General features: G+C 41.4%; 1 protein-coding gene across 7 annotated transcripts in view; it reads left to right on the forward strand.

The window, feature by feature from the left end:
• The window catches only part of ATP8B4 (ATPase phospholipid transporting 8B4 (putative)), a 305,179-nt gene that overhangs the window by 36,008 nt on the left and 254,369 nt on the right, over nt 1-14,802 (forward strand). Inside the window, exon 1 of one of the 7 annotated variants that reach the window (XM_032624353.1) lies at nt 2,348-2,366. The exons of 4 other annotated variants lie outside the window; for them this stretch is intronic. The gene's annotated coding sequence lies outside the window, so the exon portion shown is untranslated. Of the gene's footprint in view, nt 1-2,347; nt 2,367-2,823; nt 2,962-7,161; nt 7,306-14,802 lie in introns of those variants that run through there. 2 more of the 7 variants (XM_032624350.1, XM_032624348.1) reach the window with 2 other exon arrangements.

Consider the following 14,802-nt stretch of genomic DNA (forward strand, 5'->3'; position numbering starts at 1 on the left):
AAAAAATCACCACATGTAGCTCCTTAATGTTGACTTTCTCCTTCACAGTGTAGGGCTGTGTGTGTGTGTGTGTGTGTGTGTGTGTTTGTGTGTTTGTGTGTGTGAGGGGGCTTGCAAAACTGAAGACACAGTTCTTACAGTCCTACCTTAAGCAGCCTATAAGCTGGGAGGGAATATAGCAGGCATTGTAAGATAAGGACCAGTGGACAGTACCAAACCTAAACCTGGTCTCTGGCAGTGCCCACGAGAGGGGGATCAGTGATGCTAGGAAGATGGTCAGAAAAGGCTGGGGATGAGGAGGGAATATGTGATCTGGTCCTTTAAGGGCAGGTTGGGAAAGGTCTCCCAAAAGGAGAGGATGGCCTGAGCAAAGATGCCAAGGTAGGGATGTGCAGTTGATGTTTAGATAATGGAAAGGGGTCCCCATGGACTAAGGCAGAGGATCTGGCTTGGAGATTATAGGAGTAACTTTGGAAAGATCAATGTAAGGCCAAGAAGAGAAAAAGAGCTCTTTGCTCTCCTTCTTTTGTAAGTTGCTTTCTGACTCATTAATTGATCAGATTATGGGGAAAATCATCACTTGCTTCCCCATCAGTGTGCTGCTATTGGGGTCAGCCGTAGATCTCAAGATGTTCCCTGCAAACAAAATCACTATCTTCTAAGAGCTGCATTTTCATTGGTTGGCATACAAGCTGACTGTGAAAAATTTAAGCAGTACCAAAGGGTAAGAACCAATGAAAATGGTAGGGGAGTGGAGAGGCCCACCAGCCCCTCCACCCCTATACCATTCTTCGGAGGTAGTTGTTATTATTTCTTCTTGCTTGGCTTTCCAGTTATCATTCATTCAGTCAAAAAATGTTTATTAAATGCCTATTATGGACACTGGCATTACAACAGTGAGCAAAAGTCCCTGCTCTCAAGAAGCTTATATTTTAATTGGAAGAAACAGACAGTAAGCAGCAAGCACGTTTAAAATATTTTTACCGAATGGGATTACCCTATACACATTCTTTTGCAACTTGTTCTTTTCACTTGACAATACCTCTTAGACATCTTTCCAAGTCAGTCTGAAGAGGCCTACTTCTTTCAATGATAATAGCTAATAATTACTGAGCATCTACTATGCTCCAAACACAGTCTTAGTCACAATAATCCTCTATGGTAAGTACTATAATTATCACCTTTCTACAGATGAGGAACTGAGGCCCAGAGAGGTTTGGGAACTTGCTCAGAGTCACCTGGCCAGTTACTGATGGAGCCAGAATTGAACCCAGACCATCAGATTCTTCACTCCAGTTCTGTCCCCTCCTGATGGCTGTGTAGTACTCCTTTGTATGAATGTACCTTGACTTACTTAGCCAGTCCCCTATATTTAAGCCATTTTTAGTTTTTTGCTATCACAGTGCTATAATGAACAGATATGTTTGCATATGTTTGGGATTATCTGTAAGGTAAATTCCTAAGAGATAGAAACATACACATTTCTATATTTGATAGGCATTACTTAGTTTTCCTTTAAAAATATTTTATCAACTTCTATTCCCACTAACAATGTAGGAAAAGGTGTAGATTTCTTTAAATATTCTTCAGCAAAGGTAATTACCAGACTTACAATAGTTGTCAATATGAAAAGTTTAAAAATGGCATAGAGACTATACTTAATTCTTTTTAAATTCGAAAGTTTTTCATTGTAAATATTTTAAAGAAATGATTTCTTCCTCATATAGGCTGTTCTTGGTCCTTTTTATCATGCAAGGAAGAAAGCCATCACTCTTGTGTCAAGAAATCTGTCCTTTTTTTTGTGACTGTGGAGCCCTGGCAGGGAAAGTCCCTCCCTTCTCTCTGATCTGGCTCTCTGTAGAAACCTGAGGGCTCAGTACCACATTGTTTCAGGAGAGTGGGATTGACACAGGGGATCAACTTGCTCTGGTTAGAGAGACATGATTAAAACATATTTGGTTTCAGTACTTAACAGCAAATCTGATCTGATGCAACTTCTGGAAAATCCATAAATGGCTTTAGATGTATTGAAAAATAGCATAATTCTTTCTTTTAAAAATAACTATGAACCAAAATATTTTGTTTTCATCTAATCCCATCTTAAAAACCAGAACTGTCTCAAAGCGATTCTAAACTAAAAAGTTTAAATCTATTTCCCATGTGTGTTTGTTCTTCAGCATCCTTAGGGTTAATCATTTGCTTCCTCTGAGCTGAAATTAAGGATGTTGGGAAAGAAGAAGACATCGTTCTGCATATTACATGTTGCTTGAGTGTGCTTAGCTTTCATCCATAAGAGAGTTGAACTCCCCTTGTAATAATTAAAAAAAAATTGACATCGCTAATTCCTTCATCTCTGGGAAAAACAGGTAGGAACTCCAAAGATATTTACTAATCTGCCTCAGTCAAGGGCTGATAAAAGTTTGCTAAGCAGAAGCTGTAGCTGGTGACCCCTTTCGTTGTCTGCGTCTGTCCTTCTGAACTCTTGATTCCCACAGAAGAAGCTATCCTGGCCTCTAGGGAGCTTCCTTTTGTTTCTCCAGGATTAACCAGTTCTGCCCTGGTAGCAGCAGTAGGCAACTATTCCAGGAAAAACTCTTCTGGGCTTTTGGTATTTTTCCAAGGACCGTTTTTACTCCCTCAGTTCTTCACTGGCAGGGAAGCTGCTTTCCTGCAACACCTTCCTCTTTTACTGATGAGATGCTGATTCTGATCTGCCATCTAGCAGCTTCCGGTAGTGGTAAGTGGTCAAGAGTGTTTTTCCGGGAGTCGATCTCAGGTTTTCAAGAATGTCCCCTAGAGACCCAGTTTCTTTTCTATGTAATTACTAGAGCTTTCAGAGTAGCCTTGCTTTTCTCGCTTTTCTCGTTCTCATTGATATGGTCATGGAATGGGTACCTGTTTGACCTTGCTGCACTGCTGGGAAATCTCCCTTTTGGGCGAGAGGCTTAGGTCCAGGCTGAGGTGAGTCTGGGGAGCACTGAAGGGTTGGTGAGACCAAGAAGAGAGGTAGTTCTGGACTGTTTGGTGCTTTTGGTTTCCTTTTCCAGGTTGCTGTTTTGCTTTGCTTTGTTTTCATTTGCTGCATGTTGAAGTTTAGCAAAGAGTATTAATTATTCTCCTCTCATTTAAAAAGTAATTTTGGGGGAAATTAGTTGGATTTGGGAAACAGAGCATTTTCTTTTTTTCCTTTGAAGGTCAAAGTTTTCTTCTGTTAGCATTTGTGGGTACTTGTCACTTCCTTTGATGATAGCAGTTGGTTTGAGTTTTTTCCCGGAGGGTTTGTATCTGATGCACCTATTCAAGATATTATTCATTTTATGATCAATTCATGCTTTGGACATAACAGTTTGTCACTAAGCTCTCCCTCTGAGGCTTGAGGGGTATGTTTTTAGGGCTGAGATTTGTCTGAACAGAGAAATGGATTCTTCTAGCTGTTTTGTTGATAGACATGAGAGAGTCTCAGGTCCCTGGTTAACAATTAGCTGTTTCGAAAAAAAAGGAGATGGGTAAGAAACATTAATTAGGGGCTGAAAGCTTATTAGAAAGGAGGTGAGGAAATACGGTATTGTGTATGGGATTACCTGTGTCCAAGAACGGCCACCTTTGTGCCTGTGTTGTTCCCTGCTTGCCTTTACAGCAAAATGTGAATTCAGAGGGATTTTTGGACCTATATTTATCTATCTTGTGCTTTTATATTGTTTCATCATGCATGCATGCATCTTTAAAAATGAGGGGCCAAGTGATTTTTTTGTGCCCCGGGGGGTTTTTTTGTGCTCAGGAGGATTTTATTTTTTTTCTTACATGGTAAATTGGAAATTTTCATTTAGTAGGAAAAGACTTAACCTATCGTTTCAAAGCAAATCAGAAATTGTTGCTGTCCTTGAAAGAAAATTTCTTAATGTATGTATCCTAGATGCTTGCACAGCGTGTACAAGAATCAGGTGCTAGTATTTGTTTTCAGGATTTCCCAAGAAATGATGTCACAGAAAACAGTATCTTCCAAATGTTCCACATTTGTAGTGTATGCCTAAAGTCTTACTTGACTTCTTAGCAATATTACGTATTTTCTAAATATTAACAAATAAAATTCTAATTAAATGTTAAATATAATATTGGTCAGTAATGAATATTATTGACCATTGTGTTCTTGGAAACATAGTCCTTCTTTAATGTGAGGCTACCTTTTTCTCCTCTCTCCTCTTCTTTACTCAATGCTGGTTTGTTGAGCACCTACCTACCCCGTGCCAGGCTCTGTGCTAGATGCTCTGAAGAAGAGGGCGTAGGAGGAAAGCCACAGCGTTTTGTTTCAATACATGTTTCTCTAGCCCTTCTTTTGAGGTTGGGTGTTCCCTAGGACTCTGTCCTTGTCCTCTTATTGACTCATCCTCACCCACTGTCCTCCCCTTACTTCTCTTCATTCTCGTTCTTCTTGAATGAGATCATTCATTCCCCGTGACTTCAATGTTTCCTCATATGTTGATGATCCAAGTCTACAAGTCTGTCTTTTCTCTTTCATGCTGAGGATATTTTCCATGAGCAAGAGGCATTTCAAGCCTAGTGTGTTCAAACTGAACTTAATATTCTCGCACATCAGTTCCTGCTCCCGCTCTCCCACCTTTTCCCTTCACTGCTGTATTTGTCATTTTCGTTAATGGCACCTCTCTCCTCTCATTGTCCTGAGCTGAAAATGTGGAAGTTATCCCAGATTCCTCCTTGTTTTGCACCCCAGCATACAGACCCCTTATAAATTCTGTCAATTCCAACTGCAGGAATATTTCCAGAATCCAGCTCCACTTGCCTGTTGTCACCGCTCCCCCACTTCTTTCTGTGCCAGTCCTTGTCGTGAGAGTAAAACCTTCCTAAAAACCCTGACGGCATACACTTGTGTAGAGAGACATGAGGAAGCAATGACAGTGGACAAGGGGGCCTGGATTCTAAGTGTACCATTTTGCAGAGAGAGAGCCCTTCTGCCTCCCCATTAGCTGAGGATCAACCACAGGATCTTGATTGTGGCAATGCTCTGTGTCACCTCATCTATCAAATAGGGATAGTCCCTGCCCGTAAAATTTTGTTGAGGATTAAGTGAGATAATACATGTCAGTGCTTAGCATGAGGTTAAGTACCAAGTGAATGGGAGTGATGATGATAATGATGATTTCTTTCAGAATCCATCTCTTATCTACCTTGCCAGCCCCATATCACACTATACTCCTCCATGCCCCTTGTAATCTGGTTGCCATGACTATCACTGCTTCCTATCACAACACTTGGTCTTTCCACCTGCTGTTCTTTTTGCCTGTACTTACGTTGTTTTACTGAGCAAACTCTTCTTTTCAAAAGGACTTGACTTCGAATTACCATCTGTGAGCTCATAGCTGACTCTGCAAAGCAGGCTTGGTGACTCCCTTCCCTCTGTCTCCATAGTTCTCAGTCCCTCCTTCTGTCATAGTCCTGCACTAATGAACTTTCTATGTATCTGGTCTCATCTACCCCAGACTCTTGGCTTTTGAAGGACAGAGATAGGGCCTAATGATCCTTTCCTCCCTCTACCCAGCCCAGGTTTGACATAGAATAGGCATCTGATAAGTGTTTGATGATTGGATATCAGTAAGGATGCTCTCAAATTTGATAGGTTTTCTACGTATGTAGAGTTAAAAATACATTTAAGAAAAATAAAATTAGCTTTCCTTTCTTATTAACTTTGTAGCAGGAGGCACGGTGCTAATTTTTTTTTTTTTTACAGGCATGACCTCATTTAGTTTGCTAAATGATCCCATGAGTTACCCTGATTGTCTCTGTTTACAGATGAGAAAACCAGGGCTTAGAAGGGAGGGGAACTTGCTGGAGGTAGAGAGATAACAGGACCAAACCTGGCCCCCTGACTCCAGGCTGGGGGAGGAATGGGAAAGTGAGAAGGGGAAGGAAGATGACCAAGCCAGGGGAAATGTGTTTGGGAGAGAAAAGGCAGGATGAGGAGAAGGACATTGAAAATGCACAAGAGAGGCAGTGAGGGCAGGCGAGGCAAGGAAGAGGAAGGAAAGAGAGAAGGAAACTAGGAGATCAAGTTGGAAAATAAGCAGGACATAAACAAAAGGAGAAAGGGAAGAAGTGTTCCCACCACTTTAGAATTTTCTGGTAACAGCTGCGTGCCTAACAGAATATAAACAGACTTCAGTGTCGACATGACAACTTACAACAAAAGCAATCTGATATACATTATGTGGGAAATAGAATAATTTATTGTTGAGGCATGGTAATTAGATATAATTGGTAAGCAGTTTATAAATTTGGCTGTGCTAACCATCACTTTGACAGACACGTACACAGACTGGCTTAAATTTTTTTACTTCTATTTTTGCCCAATATCTATACTCTGTAAGCCCTACAGCTGTTGGCAGCCATCAATATGATTAAAACATTATCTATACCTGATTCACTTTGCTGTACAGCAGAATCGAACACAACATTGTAAAGCAACTATACTCCGATAAAAATTAGTTAAAAAATAAATAAAACATTATCTATACCTCCTACCTCATATCACACTCAGAGCTGCACACATGTAGGACTGAGGCCTGGGCTTATTCCTTAGCTTATCCCTCACTGGTCTAACCTCCCAAGGCTGAGATTTCCCTTTTGCGTCAAGATGTCCCTTCCCTGGAGTCTTAGAGCTGTGTTCCATCTCCCACCCCCCATCCCTTAGAGACCTGGAACAGGGGGCTCCTGGGGAATATTATTGGGCTCGTAGGCAGGGTTGCCAGCAGATATGTCTGCAAGGTCACCATGTCCAGAGGTGGGAAGACTCACTGAGGCTTTGCTTTTCAGCCTCTGGGAGCCTAGGGCCAGAAGGAGGAAAGGGGCAGGGGCAGGACCAGAGAAGGTAGAGGGCAGCAGGAGGAGAGAAGGGGCTGATTCCCTAATCCTGCCATCCCACTTCCCATCCTCAGACCCCACTATTACTCAGCAGATGGGTTCTCCATTGTTCATCTAAGCCTTCCAGGCAGCTCCCCTCCCCTCCGCTCTTGGTGGGTCAGTCCTCTTGGTGGGTTGGGTTGAGAGGCAAGTGCCTTAGTGAGAAATAGGAAGGAAAGTCAGGGAAACAGGGAAAGGAAACTGAGAGTGAAAGCAGAGAAAAGGGGAGGGAGTAGGAGGAGAGAGGACAGATGGGGACGAAGGAAGGAGGGGGAGGAAGCACATTCTTATGGAGTGAGCTGTATTTACATCTATATTTATCCTGGAAACAGCCCTGAGAGGAAGGAATTATTACCTCTATTTTACAGATTCGGGGATTGAATCTTAGGAAGGGTAAGTAACTTGGTCAAAGTAACACTAGATAGAAAGAAACTGAGCTAGGATCGGGATCTGTTATCCTAAAAGTCTCTCCTGTACATTACAGTGTCTCGGAAGAGGAAGAGAAGGCAGAGTTGGGGAGAGAGGGAGGCAAGCAGAACAGCACGGAGACTGGAGAATAGACGGGTGGGGGACAGGAGGTCCTCACAGGGCCTGAGGACTGGGGTTGGGCTCCTTGAAGCTGTGTGGGACCTTTCCCCCTTGGCCCATCTTGTCCCTGAGTCCTGAGAACTGGTGAGGACCCACTGCTCAAAGGACGTAGAGGATGCCCCTGCGGGGACACCCCAGCTCCTCCCTTGACCCTGAGTTGAAGCCAGGCCGAGGGGCGCTCCCTGAGCAGCACTCTGGGCAAGGAAGGAGAGCTGCCAAGAATCTGCCTGCGCTACTCTCTGGCTTCAACTACTCCTCCTGTGTCTTCCCCCACTGTCGTAGCCCCTACCTCTTCCCTTTCTTTCCCAATCTCCTCTGATTCCTTTGTCTTCCTGTCACTCTCCCTCATGTTTTCAATCTCTCTTCCCACTGGTTCTATCCCCTTAGTTTATTGCCATGGCCCTGGCACCCCACTGTAAGCACATCTTCTCTTTAAAGCCTCATTATCCATTCACACTTAGCTCCTTTATTTTGCTGCAGAATGTCTTACAGGGGTTGTACTCACTGTCCTCGATTCACCCTAATGTTTACATAGACATTTTGACAGGGGAAGGTCAGAGGGCTGCCTTCAAGATAACTATCTAACGAGCATTTTCATTATGTGTCACTGTCCCCAGCAACCTGTCCAGGTATGTTCTGAGGCCGAGAGAGCTTACTTGCCCCGGATTCTGTAATGTTAGTAGAAAAAGCAGGAATCCAAGATCAGGTTGTTTGACTCCAAAGGACAAGCTTGCAGCCATCACATCCTGCTGCCCCTTGAGCAGGTCAGCAGGCTGTCCCCTTGGTTGCCAGTTGGTGAGTTTGTTATGGCTAGAGTGGGTCATACGTCCTGTAGACTTTGGACCATAAGTCAACAGCAAACCAAAAACAGAGCTACCTTTCTGGGGAAGACTAATATTAGCTCAGGAGACTGATCTAGAGTGAGATGAATGACAATTTATTAATTGAAAATGTATAATATATAACTGTCAGGAGGACCAGAATGTTCACTTCAGCATGCATGACTGGTGTATTCTTCCCCTGTAGGCAGACTTCTGGGGGAAAGCAAGTTATTATCAGTAGGTTGTTTGGTGATCGTGGAATTGGAGCAGGGGGAATTAAGTATAATAACTTGATTGTTGAATGGCCTCTGATCATTAAAGAGAATCTCCATTTTAATCCTTGGCTTAAAGTGTTGAGTCACCTGCAACCAGGTGTACCCATTTTCACTATAAGTAGGGACCTCTTTGAGCAATCATAGTATGACCAGTATGCACTCTTCTGCTCACAGCTGCTTAAGTAGCTGCTTAAGTAGCATTTCCAACTTGGATGTCTTGTTATGTCCTCAATCTCAAGGTATCTGAAACCAATTTCTTATCTTCCATAAGCAAATTGGAGTTTTCTCTTTACTTTGCCATTTTTTCCATTAGAAGAATTACTTTCTGTGACCAAGATTCAAAACCTGAACTTGAAATGTAAAAAAACCCCAATTCTTCATGCAAGCATCACTCTCAATCTTTTCCAAAAAAAGTGATCAGTTAAATGAATTAATATACGTAAAACACTTAGCTATTATTTTGGTTACATTTACCTCTCTTCTTACTTTCCCCAGACCTGTCTTTCTTGTAAGAACCCACTAAGACTTTCACACAAGAAAACCACCATTTTAATCCCTTGCATAAGATGAAGGCAAGGGTAAGATAAAACCTATTCAGCAACTTACCTTTTTCTATTTATTCTGCTTTGGGGTGATTTCATAAAAGGAGGAATGTTTTTATGTAAACAGTGTTTGCTTCAGTACTTGTAAATGTTGAATTTCAAAATCCTAAGTTCCTACTTCTAGAGCTAGATTTCGTTTTAACAAATCCTTCTTTGTCACCTGATTTTTTTTCAGTGTATTTCCGTAGACCCTCACTGATCTGAAAGTTCAATAAAAGATGACTTTTTCTTTACTCCAACATCCTTTAGAGGTGGAGCGAGTGTCAGCTGGGGTATTTTGGTGAATTGATAAGTGTACAACAATAAAAGAGCTGAGTTTTACTTCCTAAAATTTACACTAGAATCTGCTACATTAGTATGAATCCTCCATTAAATATACCTGGGTTGCTGCTTTTAAAAGGAAAAGATTGGATTGTAGGAAACATGGACTTGAATCCTTAGTTTTTGTTGTAACCACGTCTTAGTAAAAACACTTGAATAAGAAACACTTTTCACAAACCTTAGAGAAATATTGTTTAATTCGTACAACAGTAATTATATTATCACTCTGGATTAAATATGAAATAGAGAATATTTTCTACAAAAATAAAAATGGCTAAAGTTAAAAAATGGATTTATTCATTATTTTAAAGATAAAAGATTTCAAAGATACTTTGGAAGATGGTATTAGAGAAATTAAAAGCAAAGAAATAATTGTCTGGTTTAAAGGTAATTTTAGGAAGGATATGGTTTTGCTTTATGTTTAATTGTCTAGGGGCTTTTAAAGTGAAAAGTGCTTATAGGAAGATCTAAAATAAGAGACAGAAGGGTTTACATGGATGTTTTCTCTTTAGTTACCTTTATATTACACAAATATATATTTAAGTTCATCCTTTGTTCTGGCTGTCTGTTAGTGCTAATCCCTCAAAGCAATCTAGCAAACCAATAAGGAGAAAGAAAGAAAACATTGGCCAGTGGCCGGTACTCCTAATAACTTCCTGAGAGATTGAGTTTCTTTCTTCTGCCTGCATTCTCATTGCTACCTGTCAGGGTGGAGAGTCCCTTTTGCCATCCTACTTAAAGAATCATTCTTCTTTTCACCAGCTCGAGGGACTCTGAGCCCATGAAAACAGAATATGTTTACTTAGTCTCCAGAGAGAGTTTTCAAGCCCTAACTAGTTGTTGGCTTAGAACTTGCTAATGAGCCTTAACCCTCTGGCCAGATGGGGCCACCAGATCAAGGTGTCATTGTCACAGAATCCATTCATCCTTCTCCATGTTGCCATTTTGTATCGGTTGTGACTATTTGTTGGAACAAAGATAGTCCCTCATGGATAAAAAAAAAAAAATGCTTTTGTCCATGTTATTTCTCACAGAAAGACTTTTCCTCAAAAAAACCCTTTCTGTGCATCTTCTTTTAGAGCCAGAGTGCCTCCTCTTGCCCTTCTACCCCAAGATTTGCAAATTCCTCCTCCTTTCTTGTGCTATTCAGTTTGCCTGCAACACTCTTCCTATTGCTAACCAAATACTTCTCATTTTTTGAGGTTCTTCCTAGGCTGGAGGTGGGGGATGCACAGGATGATAGGGACCAGCCAGAGGTAGGGAGCAGCTAAGAAAGCCATGACGGTTCCCAGTTTGGGAAGATCTAAGATGTTCTTGAACTTGAGGTTGGGGTCTAGGAAGAGATAGTTGCTAAAAGGGAAATGCCTTTTAGCATCTGGAAGCCCTTGCTTCATTCCTCATAGACACTGAGAACATTAACCATTCTTTCATTTAGCAAATTTTTATTGAGCACTGCCACATACCAGGCATGCATTTGACACTGAAGATACAACTATGGACAAGACAGATCGGGTCTCTGCCCCACTGGAGTTTGTAGACTAATGGGAAAACAGCCAATATAATAGGCAAATACATTCTAGAATGATAAGGGCTCTGAAATTGGAAGTTCTGGATTCTATGGGAGCACATAGGAGGTGCTCTTACCTCTGATTTGGGGGAGCAGGGGAGAACTCCTAGAGGAAGTGATGTATGAGTTGATATTGAAAAGATGAGTGCAAGTTAGTCAGGTGAAGAGGCTGGTGATGGGGTTAGATTATGACAGGCAGAGGGAAGAGCATGTGTCAAGGCCCTCAAATAGAAGGAAGCTGAGTTATTTCTGGAGTATAGACATGGGGGGGTGCAAGGAAGAGAGTGATGAGAAATCAGGGTAGAAAGACTAGCAGGGACCAGGTTGCAGAGGGGTCAAGGAGTCATGCTGCAATTGGATCTTTTTTCTAAGGCCAGTGGGATGTTATTGAAGGGTTTTAAGCAGGGATGTGATATGATGCCATTTAATTTTTATAAAGATCACTGTGGCTTCAATGTGGACCCTAGTCTATGGGTGGCCAAGGCTGGAGCGGGGAAACCTGTTAGAAGGAATGCAGGGGAAAGCAGTCATTGGTCAGCAGGCATGTCCTAGAGGCATCTGCTGCCTAAGACTGGGGTAGGGGGAGGCAGTGAGGAGGGGATGGGGGGGATTGTTTTAGGCAGCCTTGGTGGCAGTTGGTAGAAGGCATGGGAAGAAGAACAGAAAGAGTTATTGAACGGGTTATATTTGAGGACCTATCCCTGCTTCTAGCAGCACCTGGCAGTAGTACTCACATCTTGTTGGATTCATCAGTTTTAGTGACTGGTTTCCTGGAAAGCAGTGGGTTTTACAAAGTGTTGATGGCCCTACTTGTCAGGGGCACCCCAGGGGTGGCTGTTCCCTCAGTGGGCTGCTGCTTTTCCTGGAGGTAGTGGAAGGGAGCACAACAGGGAGAAATAGTGATGGTTTCAGGCCTTTTAGACACTAGACCTTTGTAATGGAACAGTAGGTGTTGATGAAATTCCTCTGCATCCTCCTTTCGTGTAACTGCTAAGCCATAAGTGCTGTTCTTCCTCTTTTCTGGTCTCCATATGACTGACCAGCTTCTTCTTTCATTGGGTGTTTATGCATCCTGCCACACCATGTCTTTGAGCAGGAACAAACAATTCATTTCTCTTTCTAACCTAAAGGAGTATGAATTCAGAACCTCTGCCTACCCTGTCATGTGTTTGCGAAGTTGCTTCAGTTCATTTCCATGGTCCTTTGGGTCTAAATGTTGAATGTTATTTGTTTGCCCTTTATTTATTCACTCTAAATCCTTAATAGAGTTTACCATGTGAAGGAAATTAGACATGTAGGGAAAAAACTAAAAGATAATAATGACATTATTTCTACCCCCTATTATTTATTTCTAAATAATTTTTTTTCTCCAGTTTTATTGAGAAATAATTAACGTACAGGCACTGTATAAGTTTAAGGTGTATAGCATAATGATTTGACCCACATCATGAAATGATTACTACAGTAAATTTAGGAACATCCATCATCTCATATTAGATAAAAAATTTGAAAAGTTGTTTTTCTTGTGATGAGAAACTCAGGATTTATTCTCTTAATGACTTTTATATATAACACACAGCAATGTTAATTATATTAATCATGTTGTACGGTTACATCCCTAGTACTTACTATCTTCTAACTGGAAATTTGTGCATTTTGATCACTTTTATCCAATTCCCCCTCCTCCCACCCCCTGCCTCTGGTAACCACAAATCTGATCTCTTTTTATGAGAGTTCGTTGTTTTTTTGTTTTTATTTTTTTTTGCGGTTCGCGGGCCTCTCACTGTTGCAGCCTCTCCTGCTGCGGAGCACAGGCTCCGGACGCACAGGCTCAGTGGCCATGGCTCACGGGCCCAGCCGCCCCGCGGCATGCGGGATCCTCCCGGACCGGGGCATGAACCCGTGTCCCCTGCATCGGCAGGTGGACTCTCAACTACTGCGCCACCAGGGAAGCCCCCGTTGTTTGTTTTTTGAAGTATAATTGACCTACAACACTGCGTTGGTTCCTGGTGCACAGCACAGTGATTGCATATTTCTGTACATTACAAAATGATCACCATGATAAGTCTAGTTACCATCTATCACCATGCAGAGATATTATATTACTATTGACTGTATTCCCCACACAGTACATTTCATCCTCATGACTCATTTTGTCACTGGAAGTTTATACCTCTTAATCTCCCTATTTCACTCATCCTCCCTCCCCCTGCCCCCCTCCCCCACAACTACCTGTTTGTTCTCTGTACCTATGAGTCTGTTTCTGTTTCATTATATTTGTTCATTTGTGTTGCCCAGTAAGTGAAATCGTACAGTATTTGTCTTATTTCACTTAGCATAATACCCTCTAGGTCATTCTATATTGTTGAAACTGGCAAGATTTCATTCTTTTTTATGGCTGAATAGTATTCCATTGCATATATACATTACATCTTCGTTATCCATTCATCTATCAATGGGTACTTAGGTTGCTTCCATATCTTGGGTATTGTAAATAATTGCTGTGATGAACATAAGGGTGCTTAATGTCTTTTTAAAAAAGTAAATTTATTTTTATTTATTTATTTTTGGCTGCATTGGGTCTTCGTTGCTGCACACAGTCTTTCTCTAGTTGCGCCGAGGCGGGGGTTTACTCTTCGTTGCAGTGTGCAGGCTCCTCATTGTGGTGGCTTCTCTTGTTGCAGAGCATGGGCTTCAGTAGCTACAGCACGTGGGCTCAGCAGTTGTGGCTTGCAGGGTCTAGAGCACAGGCTCAGTAGTTAATAGCACATGAGCTTAGTTGTTCCGCGGCATGTGGTATCTTCCCAGAACAGGGCTCGAACCCATGTGCCCTGCATTGGCAGGCAGATTCTTAACCACTGAACCACAAGGGAAGTCCCTCACTGTAGTTTTGATTTGCATTACGCTGCTGATTTGTGATGTTGAGCATCTTTTCATGTGTCTGTTTGCCATCTGTATGTCTTCTTTGGAAAAATGTCTCTTCGGGTCTTCTGACCACTTTTTAATGGGGTTGTTTTTTTTTTTTTTTGATGTTGAGTTTTATGAGTTCTTTGTATATTTTGGATATTAACCCCTTATCAGATATATCATTTACAAATATCTTCTCCAGTGCAGTAGGTAGCCTTTTTGTTTTGTTGATAGTTTCTTTCACTGTGCAAAAGCTTTTTAGTTTGATGTAATTCCATTTTTTGCTTATGTTTCCCTTGCCTATTATCATACTAAGTAAAGTAAGCCAGACAGTCAAATACAAATATCATATGATATCAATTCTGTGTGGCATCTAAAAGAAAAAAAGACACAAATGATCTTATTTCCAAACAGAAAGAGACTCACAGACACAGAAAACAAACTTATGGCTGCCAAATAGGAGAGAGGGTGGGAGAAGGGTTATATTAGGAGGCTGGCATTAACATATACACACTACTATGTATAAAATAGATAGCCAACAAGGACCTACTGTATAGTACAGGGAACTATACTCAATAGTATGTAATAATCTATAAGGGAAAAGAATCTGAAAAAATATATATATATATTGATATTGATGCAATTTATGTCAAAGAGTGTTCTGCCTATGTTTTCCTCTAAGAGTTTTATAGGATCTGGCCCTTACATTTACATCTTTAATCAATTTTGAGTTTAGTTTTGTGTATGTTAGAGAATGCTCTAATTTCATTCTTTTACATGTAGCTGTTCAGTTTTCCCAGCACCACTTA

The sequence above is a fragment of the Phocoena sinus genome, chromosome 2 (assembly GCF_008692025.1).
Source record: "Phocoena sinus isolate mPhoSin1 chromosome 2, mPhoSin1.pri, whole genome shotgun sequence".
In the NCBI taxonomy this organism is placed as follows: Eukaryota; Metazoa; Chordata; class Mammalia; order Artiodactyla; family Phocoenidae; genus Phocoena; species Phocoena sinus.